Source organism: Sorex araneus, chromosome 1, assembly GCF_027595985.1.
Source record: "Sorex araneus isolate mSorAra2 chromosome 1, mSorAra2.pri, whole genome shotgun sequence".
NCBI lineage: Eukaryota > Metazoa > Chordata > Mammalia > Eulipotyphla > Soricidae > Sorex > Sorex araneus.
Window position 1 is genome coordinate 37,242,874 of NC_073302.1, and position 20,820 is coordinate 37,263,693.

At 51.1% G+C, this 20,820-nt stretch overlaps 1 protein-coding gene across 2 annotated transcripts in view; it reads right to left on the reverse strand.

The window, feature by feature from the left end:
• FRMPD1 (FERM and PDZ domain containing 1) overlaps positions 1 to 13,038 on the reverse strand; it is a 102,995-nt gene extending 89,957 nt beyond the window's left edge. For both annotated transcript variants that reach the window (XM_055120288.1, XM_055120279.1), the window contains exon 1: positions 12,887 to 13,038. The gene's annotated coding sequence lies outside the window, so the exon portion shown is untranslated. The remainder of the gene's footprint in view (positions 1 to 12,886) is intronic.
• Between the last annotated feature and the right edge of the window lie 7,782 nt (positions 13,039 to 20,820).

Sequence of the window (20,820 nt, forward strand, 5' to 3'; positions counted from 1 at the left end):
CTCAACTTCCTCCAGCAGTAAGAGAGCAGCTTCGCCTAATTGCTTACTGAACTCTCAGTAGATTTATAAAGGGGGCGTAAGGGCTTTTATGTGCAGTCCTTTCATTACTCCAGTGACAGATTGTTCTTTAAATGTTTAGTGCAGAAAATTGTTTTTTTCTGAGCACTTTTTAAAAATTGTGTGCTTCCATTCATCAGAAATTTGACATTCTGTTCCTTCTCCAAAAGGCATGCCCCATCATTTCGCCTCCAAGGCCGCCCGGTGGTCTCCTGGCTTAGTCCCCCAACATTACCATTTCTATTTGGCTGCCTGTTTTACTTCTCGCAGCAAACACTTCACAGTTCCAGTCCATAAGTTATACACAGAACACCCCCCCCCCAAAAAAAAGGTCATTTCTTCACTGACCCACTGATTAGCTTTTAGAGGGTGGGGGGTTGGCGAACTCCAGACACCATACTATACTAAGAGAAGCTACACGGGGGAAGCCGATGAGAACGGAGGAGAGGGTGAGCCAATGAGGTCCCAGTTGAAAAAATAAAAAAGTATACTTAGGATTGAAAGAGAATGAGGTGTTTTACTGGTGGATGAAAGGGAAGAAACAGCACAGAGAGCATCCCAAGCCAAGCCGCTGAAGTCTCCTACAAGGATGAAGTGTTGAAGGAATAGTTTCATCAGTAAGGCATGAGGGTGAGAGCTGGGAATGAGACGGAAAAAATGACCTCAGTCTGAGTCCACCTGCGGAACTGCTCTTTGTCCCCCTGCTGCTCAACCCTGGCTTGCAATCTCTGGCCCATCTCCAAGGCAGATTCCTCCAGAGACCTCTCTGGAAAACCATTTCCACCTCCAGCTCTCCACACCACTCATCCTGGGGGCAGGTATCCTGGCACATGAACGGTTCAGGAACTCTGGATGAATGAATGGCTCTGCTCACACATTCCTGGGTCTGAGGCTTACGAGCTCGGCCAGGAAAGAAGCCTCTGGATAGTGGTATATATCCTCTCTCGCTGACTGTAACTTATGATCGGCCATCAACAGAACCTTAGAGAATTTAGCCAAATTAAATCAGGCAGAATAAATACAAGAGATAGATTGAGAGGGCACTGGGTGTATGTATGCATCTCGGTGTCATCCAGACAGCCGGGAAAATTGAAAATGTCTTCGAAAATTAGCTTCAGAAGACAATCGTGGCAAAAGAGAGACGGACTGTCTCTCGACACACCTACCATGACATTTCTCAGTTTGACACGCAGGGTACTTGTAAAGACCCTGCTTCTAGGCATAGAGGACCATGTATTCTAGAGATCTGGGTTGTCGTTTTGTTGTTGTTGCTCAGTGCAGAAAGGCAGGAAAGAGCAAAGAGGAAAGAAGTATCCTACCCCATACCTTGCCTGGTGAGAATCTCACCTTGCACCCTCATCCTAAGCAAACATGTGAATACCACCAGCAGTGAGGAACCTCCCTCCTGAACCACCAGACCAGCCACAAACATCTCTAGACATCGTCCTTCTTCGGGGGAAAAAAAATTGTAAGGGCCAACCCCTTCCCATTGTCCTCCGTCGGGGGTTCAACTCCTTTGGCAGAGTCCTGCGCATGGTTTTTGCTAGGCCTGTCCCAGAAATGGGCTGTGACCTCTCCAGGCTGCGGGCCATTGCTCTACCCCTGTCGCCTAAGGTCTAGAGCATTTCCCACTACATGTGGACAGATGATCCATCTATGCTGTGGAATTAAACAGCGTGTCTGAGTTATAAAGGACCTTAGAAAGAATTCAGTCAACAGGGAGCAGGTCCAAGGTCATGCAGGCAAAACAGCCCTCCACAGGGCTGGACACGAAGTCAGCCGCCAGGCTGGAGGGGCTGATGAGTCTGGAAAGGAAGGATGACTCGGGAAATTGCAGTGGATCGGGACTGTCCTCTCCCACAGGAGGAAGTCTTCGTGCTCTTCATGACAAAGAAGGAAAAGGAAAGAGGCCCTTATTGTGTCTACCTGACGGTGGGGAGGGGAGGGGGAAACCCACCTTATCCCCCTTATCCCTCCCATGTCTTCTTTCCTGTAAATTCAAAAGATGACCCACCAAATAAAGGAATGTTGGGGCTAGAGAGATCAAGGGGGCTGTTTGCTCTTCCTTTCCCAGCACAGCATGATCCCCAGAGCGCCACTGGGGGAGAAGCCTTGAGCACAGAGCTGAGAGACACCCCCAAACACTGCTGAGTGTGGTTCCGAAGATGCACCCTCTACCCCCAAAGGAAATAAGTGATGAGGCTAAGGTGAGAACACTGAGTCTGGGTTCCAGACCCAGGCACATCAGACCCAGGTACCCTCTAGGACCTCGGTCCGAAAGCTGCAGGGCAGCTGGGAAAAGGCAGCTGGGCTGAGTGGTCAGCTTTCAGGTGGGCCTGGCTGCAGTGCGGGGACCAGGCAGCAGCTCCAGGGACCAGATGTGAGGTCGGCTGCCTCCCCACCCGCTGCCCCTGCACACGGCGACAGGCAGATCCACAGTGGGGCAGATACAAGCAGGAGAAAGTCTGAGTTGGTGCTTGCTGTTGACAAGACGGCCAAGAGCTATCATCGTGGGCACTCACACCTCATTCCTCAGTGAGTTCCGTGGGCCCGGCCTCTGCCCAGGGGGTTCTCTTGGCAGCTGGGCTTGGCCCCTGCCTCAGGGAGCTTCTAGGGAGACATCCTGTGACCATGACTGTGCTTCCCTAGACGGGTGATGGGGCAGGACGGGGGGTCCTGCAGCTTGGAAAAGACTTCTCAGATCAAGCAAGGCATTTCGACACAGGAATATTGCCATCCAACAGGCCTTGTCAAAATGTGAGATCAGTGATCTTGAAACTCAGCACCAGAGCTGCAGAAGGGCTGGCCCTCCCCGCCCTCCGGGCTTCGTGCCTGCAACAGCTGCTCTACGCTAGAGGCTCCGGAAGGTTCCAACCTGCATTTCTCACAGGTCAGGTCTGGTTGGATAACCAGGACGGGGACACTCTGGGGCCTGGAGGGGACACAGCGTAGGGTACCTCGGTGGGTGTTGCTCTACCCACCGAGCTCCCCCCTTCTCTATCTCTTACTCATTGTTCAGGTTCAGTGCTATGCCGATCCCTCTTGGAAGCCTTCCTGGATGTCACCCAAGGCACGGCCACGCCCTCCCGTGGGATCCCACGGGTCCCCAGAGTATGCAGCACCAGGCCCTGCGTGGACTTGCTCCAGCCGCAGGGACTCTGATTCAGCAAATCCCCCTCCTCGGCCCTTCCTGATCCCCCCACTGCTGCACCACAGGCGTTTCTTAGCAAAGCAACGTGAACCCAGAACAGCCTCCTTTGCGGGCTTGGTAGAGGGTGTAGAGCTTGTATAGGGTGGTTGGAGTGTGTGTGTGTGTGTGTGTGTGTGTGTGTGTGTGTGTGTGTGTGTGTGTGTGTGTGTGTGTGACAGTCTGGGCAATGTGAACCCAGAACAGCCTCCTCTGCAGGCTTGGTAGAGGGTGTAGAGCTTGTATAGGGTGGCTGGAGAGAGAGAGAGAGAGAGAGAGAGAGAGAGAGAGAGAGAGAGAGAGAGAGAGAGAGAGAAGAGAGAGAGTGTGTGTGTGACAGTCTGGGCAGGAGTGGGCTGGCAATCAGGATCTGAGAGTGCCCATGCCAGGCTCTCCAGGGCCACTGCCCTCTTTTACTTGTCCTCAGCTCTCATCCCTGGCTTCCCTGGACCCAACTCTCATACTCAGGGCCACTGGGTAGGGCGTTTGCCTTGCAAGCGGCTGACCCAGGTTGGATCTCCGGCACCTTATCTGGTCCCCTGAGTACTGCCAGGAGTAATTTCTGAGTGCAGAGCCAGGAGTAACCCCTGAGCATCACCAGGTGGGGCCCCAAAACAAAATACACCAACCAGCTCTTGCATTCACCCTGGATCTTCTGGGCACACTGCAGTGTAAACCGTCAGCACACTGAGGAAAAGTTTTCTCATGCACCTGGGATAACCCAGGAGCTAACAGCAGACTGAAGATGCCAATGAAAGTACCACGGGGCCAGGAAAGAGCACTAAGGACTAGAGTCTTGCATGCTCAAGGCCCTGAGTTAGATTCCCCACGTCACAGCACACACACACACACACACACACACACACACACACACACACGCGCGCGCGCGCGCGCACACACACACACCAGCCCACAGCATCTGTATGTGTAGGGGTTGGGGGTGCGTTTGGTGGCCCCCAGATCACCAGTCCCAAACAGAACAATATTCCTGAAAGCGTATCCCAGACCCCCAAGCCCCAGAGCACAGCTGGGAGTCTCAAATAAGTAAATAAATACAAATAAAATAAAGGACCCTGGAACAAGGAGGGCCCACCAACAGGCCGAAAAGATCATACCACAGTGCACTTTCCGGGCTGCAAGCAGCATTCCCCAGCGCTTCACAGGAAGGGCACTGTGAGTGGGCGTGGAGGAGCAAGAAGACCCGAGAGCCCACGCGAGGGGCAAGGCTGGGGCAGGAAATCTCCTGCGCACTCCCCTCTCTTCCTCTCCAGAGCAGGTTCCTTCGCCGTGGGATGGCCCTGAAGTCTAAGCACTGCTCATGAATATTTTACGAGCGCAGTTTCTACTTCCCATTGATAAAAACTCCCCTGACCAGCCTGAGCTTGCCGGTGAGCAGGAGGGAAGGGGTCAGAAAGACGAGCGTGGTCCCGGGCAGCTAATCCCAGAGGCCCAGCCCACTCCACCCCACTCCATGGAACACGGCTGATGAGCGCAGATTAGCAGTCAGAGAAGTTAGGAGGAGGAGGAGGAGGAGGAGGAGGAGGCGTGAAACTTGCAGAATGAAGGCCTGAAGGCTCCAGCAAAAAAGCATAGAAGCAGAGAAAATAGAGACTCTCCTCCGTCCCGAGCCAGGCAGGGACAGATCCCAATCCCAGGGCAGGTCAGCGTGACCTGACTTGGGGAAACGGTCTTTGCAGAGATAACTCAGTTGAAGCTCTTCAGATGTGGGGGCTCATCCTGGAATCTGCAGGTGGGGCCCAAAGCAGAAGCCAAATGTCCTTTTACGAGTGAGCCTGACGGGCCAGAACTTCACGGAGGCTGTGCGAACTTTCAGTGACGCTCGCTGGAACCTTAGAACCTGATAATAAGTAAGGTGGCTTCGACCATGACAAAATGAGCCCGAGGGAGAACAGAACTGGACAGAAGCAAAGAAGGAGAGGTACCCAAGGAGGTGGAGGAGGAAAAGGAGTCAGAGGAGGCTGGAGGGATGGAGTACCAAGACAGTGGGGCTGGAGAGATAGCACAGCGGGTAGGGCATTTGCCTTGCACGCGGCCAACCCGGGTTCGATTCCCAGCATCCCATATGGTCGCCTAAGCACCGCCAGGGGTAATTCCTGAGTGCAGAGCCAGAAGTGAGCCCTGTGCATCGCCGGGTGTGGCCCCCCAAAAAAGACAGAAAGCTTGGAAAGGCAGAGAACGGCTTCTTCTTATTCCCTGACCCACGCCCCCCCTCCCCCGCCACCAACCTTCCCAGGGGGCACGGTCCCACCAACACCTCAACCTTGGAAAGTCGCCTGCTGGTGCTGTGAAAGAATCAATTGCTATTGTTTTAAACCACGGAGATGATTCATCACGGCAGCCAGCGGACACCCATGCGACACCTTAGAAGGAATCAGATGAGGGTTCTGAGTCACCCAAAAGGGGCCAGTGCATACAGCCACTGGTCTAAAGCCCTCTCCCCAAAAGCCCACCAGGAGTCTCTGATCAGCAGGATGCACTTCCCTGAGCCCTCTGTGGAACCAGAAGAGGAAAACTCTGTGGGGAGAGTTTTCTGGGAGTCTAACTGGGTCTTTGGCTGTGCTAATCTAAGGAGAGGCTCTAGAGTGAGGCTGCCTGATCTTCCTTTCTCTAGACACATCAAACCCCACCACCTACAACTGTGTCCAATTCTTGCTTCTGTCTTTCCCAGACTCTCGATAAACCCGGATGATCTGACAAAAAAAAGTAAAATTTGGGGCCCTGATTTCTATCTTTAAATAATCAAAAGCCTTAAGCGGTTATCATAGGGAAGAAGAAATAGATTTGGGTGTGGGGAGGGAGGCAGCAATAGGGAAGAATTATGGTCAATGGTGGCTAGCCACTAGCTGGGAAAAAAGAGTTTGGTTCAGGAAGAATTTTATAAAAATCAGAGTAGGAACAGAAGCGCCATGGGGATTGGCAGGTCCCACTGTTCTAGGGGAATTCCTGCAACAGACAAAGGCTGTGCTTGATCATCTCCAGAGTTGGCAGCCCTGTTTGAAGGTCTATGACTATTGGCTAAATATCCTGTGACATACCCTGTGTGAATCTAAATTTTCAGCATTTATACAGCATGCTCTCACTAAAGAATTTATCACACAGCTTATGAGAGGAACTGAGTACTGCAACTACCCAAAAATAAGCCCAGGAAAGGAATAATCAATTTTCCTGTCCATATGTATACAATATCCCCTGGCACCTGGGAATGGAAAAAGTCAAGACATAGAGCTCCATAGAGACATCATCTAACCTGACCAGCAGTCCCCAGCATACCCCAGTCCCACAGGAGCCCTGGAGAGTCTGGCTCAAGCTCCTTCTCTAGGGAAAACCAGAGGACAGAGACTCTAGTTATTAACCGAATTACTTCCACAAGAACAAATAAATGGCATCCTCTTCTGTATCTGAGCAACTGCTTCCTCTTTAGCATCCTTCTGAAGTCTCCATTTGGAGCAAAGAAATAATACCGGTAGTAACTCAGAAGTAAATTATGACCATGCACACAAGTTAGCTCCGGAGAGGGGTTTTGATCTGTTTTGTCGGGGGCGGGGGGGGGGGGTTGCCACTGATGGTAACAAGCTCTCCCCTCCACCCCCATTCTGGATCATCAGAGCAGGACGCATTTCTCATCCGCCCGCACATCTGTCTTCTCTTAAGTCAAAACCTCCGAGAACTAAGCTCTGCTGCATCTGGATGGATTCCTCTGAAGCTCTTTCCGTTTAGGAGTTTGAAATTTTGCCATGTTCCCCTTTTTTTAAACTGAAATAGTGGAACTTCTTAGATCATTCCTCAAGAGAGGTCAGAAGAATATATATTTATACTTTTGAGTTTACCATTGAATCTTCTCTCACTTGTCATTAGTGCTTGCCTTCCCTAAAAGAATCCGTGTCAAGGTCACACATTTAGTAGTCAGCTTTGTGAATGACTGGAAGCCTCCAGCATTGCTAACCGCTGGTGAAAAGACCTCCAGACATCAGGGGTGCCCCTGGCAATATAGTGTCAGTTAACATCATGGCTCTGGCTGCTCATCGACTTGGCCAAGCACTAAAAAGGATTTCTGGTCAGGGTCGAAGAGATAGTACAGTGGGTAAGATTTGGGGCTGGTATGCAGCGGACCCAGGTTCAATCCACAGCACCCCATGTGGTCCTCCGAGCACCACCAGGAGGAATTCCTGAGTGCAGAGCCAGGAGTAATCCCTGAGCATGACCAGGTGTGGCCCCCAAAATGAATAAATAAATAAATCAGGGCTTTTAGTCATACTTCAGGCTGAGAGTTAATCAATCAAATAAGCAAGCCAAAAGACAACCCTCATATTTGTAGAAAGTAATCCATTGTTACCAAAACAAATTTGAGATTTTGTTATCTGCTTCCCTGAATTAACTCTGGTATGTGTGCAGAGCAGAGAAGCATAGCTACAATAGCTGTGTGTGCATAAATCAAAATTTTATAAACTGAATAGTGTATACTGGTTCACAGGCCTGCATGGAACTGGTAATTTTTATAAAATACTGGTTCACAGGCCTGTGTGGTACTGGAAAATTTTTGCCTGCCAGATCTTAGGGGAAGATGAAGAATCCTTGTATAAATCAACAATTGCTGGGGCTGGAGCCATAGTACAGAGGGTAGGGCGTTTGCCTTGCATGCGACCGACTGGGGTTCAATTTCCAGCATCCCATATGGTCCTCTGAGCACTGCCAGGAGTAATTCCTGAGTGCAAAGCCAGGAGTAACCCCTGTGCATCGCCAAGGTGTGACCCAAAAGGAAAAAAAAATCAACAATTGCTGCCAAATACATCCAGCTTAAAGTTTCAAGTTTTTACAGAGTATCTTTAAGAAATTTACTTTTACTGCTGCATGAAACAACTAAATTCAGATTCAGGGTCAAAGAGATAGTCCAGAGATTAAGGTACTTGCCTTGAATATGGCCAACCCTGGTTTCATCCCAGCATCACATTCCCCATCCCCCCACCCCGGGACTGCTGCAAGCAATCTTCAAGCACTGTGGTAGACACCAAAAACAAACAAACAAAAATCCTCCCAAAACAAAGCAGAACAACAATAACAACAACAACAAAAAATTCAGGTTCAGGCTGAAGAAATAGCTCAGTACATGATTTGCATACACAAGGCCGGGGTTCGGTCCCTGAGACCACAGGGTCCCCTGAGCAGCACCAAGAGCTATTCCCAAGAACAGGGAAGTAGAGACCCCTACAGGTCTGGAAGTGCCCCCCTCCACACACACACACACCATGAGCACTGCCAAGTGTGCCTCACCCTTAAAAAAAAACAGCAAAGCACAAAATTCAGATTCACATTTGAGATTGCACTCAGTGGAAGGACCGGCGTGTGGAGGCCTGGGGACAGCGTAGGGGAGTTCTGCCGGGGAACCTGGCGCTAAGTACCAGCGTCCAGCATCCGCTTCTGGCTTGTCTCAAACCATTTCAGCTCTTGGGAGCGTCACGGGCTTTGCCGATGCTGTCGAGCAAGCATAGATCAAACATGCACTGCAGCAGGCTCTGAGCTGGGTGGAGGTCAGAGGGACACTCTGGCTGCCTTCCCCCCGCCCAGAGAACCCTCAAGACCACAGCCACAGTGACCCTGTATAAAATCCTCTGAGGCTGATGATGCTTTCCCCATGTAGGATACGGAGAGCAATGGGAGATCAAGGAAGGATGAAAACCTCAGGCCAGGGGCAGCGGAAAGAACAGACCAGAGTCTGTTCAAGTGGGCACAAGCTTCGTAGAGGAGCCTCGTGCAGGGCCCCGAGGCCTGGTGACCTGGGGGGTGGGAGGGGAGACAGTGGAAAAGGATCAAGGAGGAGGGAATCTGGGAGAGGCATGGAAAGAGTCCCCAAGTTGCAGGCCTCTAGACTTCAGTGCTCATCCGTAAGAGACCCACAAAAGGTCTCCAAGCCATGCTTTAGGGCAGAGGAAACAGAAGCTGCACATTCGGTGAGTGGAAAGATGGGGCCAGGGTGGAAAGAGCTTCTGAAGGTTAAAAAAAAAAATGAAAAAAATGATGAGGGGGGTGGCAGTAACTAGGTGTCAGTAAGGAGGCCGTGGCGGAACGGTCAGCGTGAACTCTGCATCCCTGCTCTGGGGCAGGGAGGCGGTGACTGGCCACCGGCATCCCCGGGCCAGTGGGCAAGCCTAGCTCTGCTGGCACCTGGGGCCCAAGCCCACTTATGGTTCCTTTTTACACAAATGAGCAGCCCAGGGGCCCCTCTTCTCAGAGCTTGAGTGAGACGGAGGATGAGGGGAGCAAGGGCTGTCAGGAGGAGAGACAAGGGGCCAGAGGTGAGGCTCAAGAGGTGAGAGAGCAGCAGCACAGCTCACCTGACCCGCCCTCCTCAGCCTCCTCACCCTCCCCCCCCAGCCAGGGCCTTGCAGTCACCAAAGCCGATGCTTCTCTTTTCAAATCTCCTCCATCAGGGCCTACGGCGTATCCCCCGTAATTGGGGGCGTAGTTCCCATGCAGACGGTCCCTCTGGTCCTAGAAGGCACCTTACAGGTGTCCAGACTTCTGAATATCTGGACTTTGACTGGCCCTCCTGCTGAAAAGGACTCTCTCTCTCCCCGACTTCCACCCCAGACAGGGCCCCCTTGATCTAGCTATTATCGGGTGCTGGCTCTATTCCCAGCACTATTCTAAGTACTTTATGTTTATCAACCGACATAAGCCTCCCGAGCAACCCAGTCAGGTGGGTGCTGCTCTTCCGCGCAGACTCCAGATGAAGAATGGGAAGCACAAAGATGACACGGCCTGGCCGTGGAATGTGTTCCGTCAGTGCAGGGCCAGGGTTCCAGCCCAGACCGCGTGGTCACAGAGCCTACATTCTCAGTCACGGCTGAGCCCCTTCAGAGCTGCCCTGCTCCTTCCGACTCGGGCCACTGCTGGCTGGTTCCATGTCTCCATTCCCTCTTTGCATACTGACTTGTTTCCTACTAACTCCTGGAAGTCTTTTGGCCCAGTGTATTCCTGGGACACCTAGAACGATTCTCTGGCACATGCTGAGGTTCTCGGCTTGACATGAACAAAAGACAGTATCATGCCCGGCCTCACAAGGTCTAGCAACATGGTCCTCCAGCTGCCTGCTGGATTCTCTTTCCTGGGTGACTACAAGTCCCTGGCAACCTACAGGGAGGCAGAGGAGAGCCAGACCCCAGCTCCCCGTCTCCATGGACAATGTGGGTATTTGTATAACCGAGGCTGCCTGCTAAATCGCCCCACCTGGGTCCTTGAGCACGGTGGTGGCGATAAGCTTGTGGGAAGCAGGGATTTCGGCTTCCAGTTAACCCCTCTGTGGCTTCCCACCAGAGAACCTTATTTACAAGACACCAACTGCCCATGATGTCACGTCTGACCCGAGCACCCTCCCAGTCACACAACTGAGAAGCCCCCGCCCTTTGAATCAGGAGGCTCCCTGAACTCAAAACGCATCGTCCAAGGAACCGCATCTAGGTAGGGAGGCGAAGCACCAGTTACAACAAAAGGCACCGTTCATGTACTCCAACAGAAAGAGCAACAGCCATGAAACTCAACCACGAGCACGCTAAAAGGGTTTGTTCTCCTGACCTATTGTATGCCAACGCTTTATCGGGCACTTTACTTTACCCAGGACCTCGTGGAACCCTGCAAGTCTGAATTATGGTCAGTCCCCCTGGTACAAATGGGAAAAGGAAAGCTCAGAGGCCAAATGTGTGGCCTCCATGGCCAGTGTGGCTTCAAGGTCAGGCTCAGAGCTACCAAATTTCTTTCCCCTGTCCTCCGCTCTGACTCATCTCCCCAGACTCCCATCCTGGACCCTGCTTGCTCTGCTCTTCCTGCCTCTGTGTCTTTGCTCCCAACAGTTCCTTTCACGTCCTGCCAACACATCCTCCTGCCCCTCTCACCTCCCATGGTTCAGGACTCCCCGCTCCTCCCCAGTGGGACATCACCCTGAGTCCCAGGGGATAGATCCAAAGACACCCCCCCAGACACCACCCCCTCACATCCTTCCTCCCGAAACCCCTAACTCCACAGGGAAGAGAACATCTTTCCTGTCTGTATCTTTCCTGTTCGTTTCCTCCTGAGTTCTGGAGCCCTGAAGAATGGAGTCTGGAGAGAGCGGAAGTACACCAAGATAGGGAGACACGAACTACACAAATTCACTCCAGCCACAGCATCGTTGAGAAAGGCAAACTTAGGGACCGCTGCCCTATGTGCTCCAGCTGTGGCAAAGCACACGAATGCAAGTTCTGTGATTTCCTTAGGGCCTGAAACTGTAACCCAGGAAGCCGAGGAAGGAAATAGGAGAATAAAATCACTTCCATACAAATCCTTTCATAGTAATGGATTTCACCCCTACGCTGGGGAGATGCTAAATGAATCACAAGGGGGATTGGGCAAAAGAACAAAGTACCTTCTAGGGGAGGCTTGTCTGCAGCCAGGACACTAGAATTCACCTGCATGGGGTCTGTGCATCTCTCCAATGGTGCCCCCCCCCAAAGAGAGCCCCCTGGGGAGTGATTTTCTATCCTCCAGACTGGAAACCATCTCAACCATCGCTACAGACTAGAAGCAAGTGTGTGATGGGTCTCCATCAGGGGCGTCCCTGAAACAGAGCATTATCCGTGCCCCCTCCCCAAAAAAAAAACCCTATTTTGGTTTTTTTTACAAAAATAACCGACTCACAAACAGAAACGCTTCTTGATCTATAAACCACTTTGAAAACAAATCATTATGCCATTGAATATTTCATGATGGTCCAAAGCACTGAAGGAGGGAAGGCGAGTGCTTACCAAGCCTTGCCATGTCTATTTCAGGACTCCCGGTGCGAGCTGCAAAAAGGCTCTTTTCTAGACGCTGGGGGGAAGGGGGAGAGGGAGAGCAAATGCCGGGTGGATTCTTAGTGGGAAAACGGCCTCTACTGAAACTAGCCCTAAACAGAGACCTGGAGATGCCACTCTTCCAGGGTTTGAAAGCCATCACCTAACGCACACTTCCCTGCCAGCCGCCCCCCCCCCGCGCCACACCCACATACTTTTACGGGAGTTAAAACCCCTGGGGGCCACTTGCCCAAGGTCACAGAGTCGGTGGGTGTGTGACAGGCGGTGCCAGGAAGGACCCCTAACCCCCGCCCCGCGCGGGGCGCACCCCGGTTCCCAGAGGCTGACTCAACACTCCCACCGCTCAGCCGCTGCACGTTAGCGACGTGACCCCCGAGGCTGAGACTCCAGGGACTCTCCCCAGCCCGGGGGTCCTGGAACGGAGCGGCGTGGCGCGGCGCCCTGCCGACTCCGGCGACCCACAGTGGCGGTAGAGGACGGTCGGGGAACGCGGGGTGCGGGTCCCTGGGAAAGTTGGGAGCCAAGGTGTCGCGCGTCCCCAACCCGCCGCTCCGCGCGCACCACACCCGCCCCCGGCGCCAAACTTGAGCAACACCTCGCCCAGGTGCAGAGACTGAACGGGCGGCGGGCGCGCCCCCTGCGCCGCCACCGCCAGGACCCCGGGTCCCCTCACCCCACCCCGGAGCACCAGCAGGCGGCGTCGGCCGCGGCGGGGGATGCCCGGGGCACGGGCAGGCCTCCCGGTTTGGGTGCCGGGGGTCCCCCCCGAAACTTCGTGGCGCCGGGACCTCGCCCTTACCTGCAGAGGAGGCGCCGCCCGCGCCGACGCGGACCTGGCGGGCTGACGCGCCCCGCACCGACGCGGGCACGGCTCGGGCTCGGGCTCGGGCTCCGCCTCCCGCGCCGCGGCGGCCGCCGGAGGGGGCGCAGGCCCGGCCCGCCCGCGCCGTCTGGCCGCGGCAGGTGCTGAGGCTGCAGCTGCGGGCCCGCCAGCTGCCGGCGCCGCGACCCCCGCCCCGGGGGAGGAGCCCCGCGCGCCGCCTCCGCGCGCCCCAGAGGTCCGGACGCCGCAGTGGGCGGTCCCGCTCCCACCCGGCCCAGCCTCCGCCGGCCGCCGCCAGCCCTGCTCCGCACACGGCCACGGCCGCGTCTGCCCCGGCCCCGGGGTGTTGGGGGGGCGGGGTGGGTGGGGGGTGGGGGAGGCCGGGGACATTCATGTGGGCCGCGCCCCGGAACTCCCCAAGGTCACCCCTTTCCGCACCTCCCTGACGCACGATTGCTCCCTCTAAGGCCTTTGGGAGCACTGACTCGCCCCCCACCGGGCCCTCCATATGAAGGGAGATGGAAAAAGATGGGCTCTACTTTGGAACGATGGACCACCACACCCACTTCTATAGAATCCTTTGCGCTTGGATTCAGGACCCTCAGCTGTCCTCCTCTGCTCTCTCGCCACCTTCCTTGGCTCACTGAAAGTCCCTTAAGTGGGTGCCCTAAAATTCAGGGGTGTCCTGGGACCTGGCCCCGAGCCCTTGTCTGACGCCCTAGACTGTGACATCTAGCCCTCCAGATGCATCTGTTATCCCCAAACTCATTTCCTTGCTGAGATGTTTGTTCAGACCCACTGGGCCCTCAACCTGTGTTAGAGCCCCAAGGTGGAGTGGCAGGTGAAGCCCAGGGGAAGGTTGGTACAACCCTGGGCCTGTAACCCACATCACCGGAAGGTGCCCTCACTGCTTGCTCCAGGGGACACCTCTGGGACTGTTGGGAGGGTATTAGCCTCTGAAGATATATTTTTTCCCACGGGGTCTCCAATGGTGAGGAGGGTGGGAGAGTCAAACACAGGGCAGGGAGTGAAGATCCCAGGGTGAGAGGAGTATGTGTGTGGGGGTCGGGTGGGAGTGCATGTGGGTGTCTATGTGAATGTGCTTGAGAGTGAGAGTGTGTGTGTTATGTGTGAGTGCATGAGTTTGTGAGTGTGTGTATTATTGTGTGTGTGTGTATGAGTAAGAGGGTGAGTTCATGTGTGTGAGAGTATGGATGAGTGTATATATGGGAGTAAGTGTGTGTGTGTGTGTGTGTGTGTGTGTGTGTGTGTGAGTGCATATGTGAGTGTATGCGTGGGAGTGGATGTGGTGGGGGACAGAGGGCAGGATCTGAGAGTTGAGGGGAATGTCAACAGAGGTCACTTCCTGATCAAGAAGTTGAACCCTTGCCTGAGAGACAGTGCAGGGGGCGGAACATATGCTTTGAATGCAGGAAGCCGAGCACTGCATGATTCCCTAAGCACTACTGGGAGAGAGCCCCGAGCACTGACCTAGGAGTCCCTCTTGACCCCTGCTTCCTGTGGTTCCCCAAACAACAGAAAGTCAAAAAAAAAAAAAAAGAAGTTGAACTCTTCTCAGAGCAATGGCACATAGTGGGAAGTGCTTTGAGGAGGGAAGAACACCTTAGGGCTAGCATAATTAGATCCATACTGGAGCACAATACGTTATGTTAGAAAGCCACCTGTACCCCTCCACAAAAAAAAAAAAAGCAGCATTGCACCACTTTGGAGTACATATGGCCTTTAAGGGGTCTCCAGATGGTGGTGCCTTAGACCCTTGATTGCCACGTTCAGACCTCTAAAGGCTTGCCCTGTATCCACACCTAGAGCTTTAGTCCGTTTTTTCCTCCAGGCCCAGTACAAGGACTGAGGCCGACCCTTCTCTCCTTAGGGTCTGCTTCCTCCTTATCTCCACTCCAGTATGCAACGTTTCCCCCCCACCCCAGGAAAAGCCCGGGTAGGGGAAATGGCCCTGACCTGATAGTTCTGAAGCCCTGGTGGAAAGAAAGGAAGCATCTAACTGAGGAAGGGGTGTGACTTCCCACATTATTTTTTTGCAACTGCATGCAAATTCTCTCAAAATAATGTTGAGTTTTCAAGTTGGATGGTGGATGAAGATTAAGGACCAAAGTTGTCTCCCTATGCTGATTAAAGACCACAGAGATATTGGCAGAAAGGAAGCGGAAGACTTAGCTCTCCAGCCCCAAGGGTACAGATGTTACCCATGGGATTCTGGCCCATCCGTCTCCATTTCCTTGTCCCCTCTCTTCAGGGTGCTTTCTGTGCTTTTGTGCAAACATGTTTCACCCTAGGGGCCCGGACCTAATGGGACCTGGCACTATCCTGCTGGCTCTTCCCCTTCAGCTATGTATGCTGATGCCTTAAGCGCCCAGGTTCCTTGTGTCCTCTCTTGGATTCTTTACTCCCTTAACACACCCACCTGAAGCCATTCTACTGACTGTCTGGCTTCAGCTCAGACCTCTGCGCTCCAAGGTCAAGTATACAACTGTGCACTGAACATCTCCTGAATGCACTCCCTCCCTCCCTCACACACATGCCTGATCACGAGACCCAAAACTAAATTTACCACTTCCTGTAAGCAATCCTTTCCTCTTCCTGTCTCAGTTGGCAGTGAAAGCTCCAGGGATCATTTCACCCAGAAACAAAGAGAAGCTTCTAGACGCTTTTCTCTTCGTGAACCTCGGATCCTATGGGTCACTAAATCCAGTCCACTCTGTCTCCATATCTCAGAGACAGATGTGGCTCTTCCTCTTTACCCCAGTGCCCCTGCCTGAGCTGGGATCTCCCCATTTCTCTTTGAAGGTGTGAGAAATGCCTCCAAGTCTTGCCCATTTGTGACTCATGCACCACTTCCAGCCAGCGATCTTTTTCAATCACAAATATGACAATATTCTTCTGCTAAGAAGACTTCCATTGTTCCTTCCTGAACTTTCAAGGAAGTCCTACTCCTTAGCATGGTCTTAGCATAGCCCCAATAGCCTGACCTGTTGCTGTGCAACCCCAGTCCTTCTTCTCCTACACCCACTGCCCTGTGTTCCTGGGACACGCCATAGTTTACCATAATGAAGACCAAGGCAGCTCACTGGCATTGATGATGCACCAGCCACAGTGTCGAGTGCTTTCTACACAGTCTCCTGTGTAACACAAGGCAGAGAGCATAGTACTAAAAAACCGAGCTTCAACTGTGGGTCAGTGGCCAGAGAGATAGTTTACAGGTTAAGGTTCTTGCCTTGCATATGGCAGAGCCTGGTTTGTTTCTTGGTACTCAACCCACCCCACAACCAAAAAAGCTAAAGCTGGGGTTAACAAGTCCATATGGATCACATAACTTTTAAAAACTTTATTTATTTTAAAATCAACTTATTTATGGTTATCAGTAAATGCTTGGTTTGTATACCTATTTTATATACCTATATACCCAGGGTTATATAAAAATGTCTCAGGCATAAAAGGAATTAGAAGTAGAAAAGTTAAAGACACTCTACTCAAAATGAAAGTCTTTTTTATTTTCTTTTTGTTTGGGGGTTACACCTAGCTATGCTCAGAACTCACTCCTGGCAGGCTCCAGGGATCATAGGGGGTACCAGGGGATTGAACCCAGGTCTACTACATGCAAGGCAAGCATCCTTTCCACTGTGCTATCTCTCCAGCCCCTCAAAATTACAGTGTTATAAGCTGTGGAGACAATGGAATATTACGCAGCTCTTAGGGAAAACGAAGTCATAAAATTTGCCTATAAATGGAAGGATATGGAGAGTATCGTGCTGAGTGATATGAGTCAGAAGGAGGCAGACAAATATAGAATGACTGTACTCATTTGTGGTATATGTATTTGAAAACTAATATCCACAGCCAGGTTAAACAGGGGCTAGGAGGACTGGTCAATGGTTGGAATCAACCACAAGTTGTGTGTGGGGCTGAGGGTAGGTAAGATAGAGAAGGGACCAGTATGACCATAATAGCTGGAAATGATCGCACTGGACAAGAACTGAGTGTTAAAGTAGGTAAAGGAATATTCCTGATAGCCTTTCAGTATCTGTTATTGCAAACCACAATGCCAGAGGGAGAGAGAGAGAGAGACAGAGAGAGAAAAAAAAGAGAAAGAGAGAGAGAGAGAGAAGAAAAGTGCCTGCCATAGAGATAGACTGTGGGGGGAAGTAGGGGGTGATGGAGGGAAACTGGGGACACTGGTGCTGGAAAATGTGCACTGTGGAGGGATGGGTGTCAGAACACTCTATGACTGAAACCTAATCATGAACAGCTTTGAAAGGGTCTATCTCACAGTGATTCAATAAAAAAGTATATAAATAAAATAAACAAATTGGAGAGATCTCAAAAAAAAATAAAAGCCATGGAGATAGCTCAAAGTGACAGAACCCATGCCTTGCATTTATGAGACCCTGAAGTTTGTGCCCCAGCTCTGCCATCTTAAGCTGGAGAGATGGTCAAAGGGTTGGAGCACGAGCTTTGCATGAGGGACCCCTGGGTTTGAGCCCCAGCACTCCCTGGTCCCTTCCCTCATGCTGAGAGAAGCCCCTGTGTACTGTTGGGTGTAGCCCTAAAACAACAAAAAGACAGTATTGAGCCAAACCCACAGGGTTCAAATTCAATTACAGCCAATTGTTAACCTTTGCCATCTTAGGAAATTGCATTGCCTTGATCTTAGATTTCTTTCTTGCCAAAGAACACCTACAAGTAGGGATGTCCCCAGATGAATAGCTGGAGCTGAAACACTATATATCACTTGTGCTTTTAGTCATGTTTATAATCAGTGTTGGCTGAGAGGACTGTTCTGTTCCTTTCACAAAGAAACTGAGGCTCCAGAAGTAAAGCAGTTGACTTTAAGGCAGTGCTTCTGAAACTTTTTCCACTTGTGATCCTTTTTTGCCCGAGAAACTTTACATGACCACAAGTATACATACTTGCATACAAACCAAACATACTTAAAATAAATTCAAAATATCTGATTATGGAAATAAAATATCAGTCTTATAGGCAACTCTCCACACGTTTGGATGAGCCTCACACATGAAGGAACTGACAGAGGAACCCAAGTGTGTGGGACCTGGGGCCGAGATCTCCAACGCTACTTGGATCGGGACTGGGTCTCTTTCACCCGGATTCCCCTTTTTCCAGTAGCTAGGCAGTCACACCCAGAAACTGTCCCTGGCTCCGTGTAATCCCATCAATGGCCCAACATCCAGAGACTATAAAACCAAGCGTGAGACTGCAATGTGGCCGCCGGATATCTGATAGCCTAGTTCTGTCTCTTGGAGAACCTGGCAAGCTACCAAAAGTTTACTGCCCACACGGGGAAGAGCCTGGCAAGCTCCCCATGGCGTATTCATATGCCAAATACAGTAGCAATGATGGGTTTCATTCCCCTGACCCTGAAGAGCCTCTAATGCGGTGCCATTGGGAAGGGCGAGTAAAGAAAGGCTACTAAAATCTCAGGGCTAGGATGAATGGAGGCATTACTGGACCCGCTCGAGCAAATTGATGATCAATGGGATGACAGTGATACAGTGATCTTATGGAGGAGTGGTTTTTGGGTTTCGGGGCCACATCTAGCAGCACTAAGGACTACTCGTGGGTTGGTTGCTCAGGGAAGCTCCCAGGTGTTCTCAGAGGACCACAAACACAAAGCTGGCCTGGGAAGCAAAAAGAAAGGGGTTCTAATCCTGCTCCCCAAACAAAGGACACACCCTCAACCATTAACTAACTCTTCAGCCTCAGAATTTTATTTTAAATTAATTTGTTTTGAACTTTTGAATCCACAACTTGTAGTGTCTGGAGTCTACTTCAGGCTCTGTGCTCAGGGATTGCTAGAAGTGATATTTGGGGAACCCTGTCATGCCAGGGATTGAAATAGGGCCAGCCATATACCAGGCGAGAGCCTTAACCCCTGCATGATCTCTTTGGGCCTAAAACAAGTCTCTTAATAGGAACGTAGCTTGGCCAGAGAGTTAATACAGCAAGCAGGGCACTTACCCACACTTGGCAGACCACAGTTTCATTCCTAGCACCACATATGGGGCTCCAAACCTGCCAGGAGTGATCCCTGAGCTCAGAGCAAAAGAAAACCTAAAGCACAGCTATGTCTGGCCCCCAAGCCAAAAATAAAATAATAAAAATAAAAGAATAAGAGGCGAGGCATTAAGGTAACTGTGTTGGGACATGGGGCTCTAATCCCCCTACTGACAATGACTTTACATAGCTATTACTTTACTCTGTGAGGCCTGGTTGTTCTTTTTTTTAATTTTTTATAAAATTATAATTTATATTAAAAATTTTTTCAGAGATCTTTGACTGATTTTCTTTTTTTTTAAATTAGTGAATCACCATGAGGTACAGTTATAGACTTACAAACTTTCGTGCTTGCATTTCAGCCATACAATGGTCAAGTACCCATCCCTCCACCAGTGCCCATTCTCCACCACCAGCGATCCCAGCATCCCTCCCACCACCCCCACCCCGTTCCCTCCCCCAACCCCGCCTCTGTGGCAGGGCATTCCCTTTTGTTCTCTCTCTCCTTTTGGGTGTTGTGGTTTGCAACAGAGGCATTGAGTGGCCATCGTGTTCAGTCTATAGTCTACTTTCAGCGCGCATCTCCCATCCTGGCTTGGAAGCTGGCCTCCCATGCTGGGGGAAGAGGCCTGGTTGAGTCTTAAGCTTTCCTACAACCTGCCAGACAAGCTCTCCTTCCTCAGCAACAGCCTCTCCTCTCTGAGGCCTGCCCTGTCCCCTCCACCGCGCTTAATACTCTCCTCAAATAAAGTACGCAAGCAGCACTCACAGACGATTCGCAGATCTGTTTGCTTGAGACCTGCTCGAGGAAGACAGGTCAGCACCAATTCTGCTTTGTCTTCCTTAATCTCCATAGACATTTGTTACATGAATGAATAAATCCATGAGGAAAATAAATGTCAAGGCTTCGAAAGAGTTTTACCCCCATGGCTGTCATTTCAAGACAAATCCTTCCTTATCTCTGCTGTTTGCCCCTCTGAAGTCACTTTTGGTGAAAGGATGGCATTTGTTGGCATCTGAAGATCCCACATGAATGTAGCAAGACTGAAATGTCTTTCTGCTCCATGGCGGTGCCTTGTCTGTCCCTCTCAGATATCGCTCTTTTTTTAGTGACACTCAGTAATAACCCATAATGAGAAACTGCGTTGCATCCTAATGAGACTTCCTGACTAAAGCATCTGAGGTTTGAATTTATTTCCCATAAGTACCATTTCAGCTAGAAGTTTGCTTTCTCCGTGGCGTGAGTGTGCCATTTGTCATCTGCTAAGTGCTCATACCTTCCCCTGATCTGGATTAATCTCCTTAGCATTCAAATATTTCTGAGAGCCGACTTAATAGTTAGCTTTTTCTATACAATTTCCTTCTTCAAATGCCTAACTCTTCCTGACTTTGTATCTATTGTTCCCAAAATAGAATCGTTTACTGCTTCAAATTTCAGCCTCACTGTCTGCAGTGATTTAGGACAAGTTTCTGCTCCTCCTCACAACGATCAAATTCCATACCAAAAAAAAAAAAAGATAAATAACAACACAACAACATCAGAAAACTGTCTCTGTAGTTCTGTGTGAAGTAATGTTTTTTAAAAATCAGGTGTTAATTGGGGGCCGAAGAGATAGTACAGTGGGTAAGGTGCTTGCCTTGCAGGCATTCGACCCAGTTTGATCCCTGATATCCCATATGGTCCCTTGAGCACCACCAGGAGTGATTCTTGAGTGCAGAGTTAAGAGTAACCCTTGAGCATCACCAAGTATGACCCCAAAACAACAAAATAAGATGTTAAAAATATCTTTTTTTGTATACAAGAGCACAAGTATATTGGCAATTTAAATACTTGTCTAAAAAAAGAATGAGAGTGGTGAAGG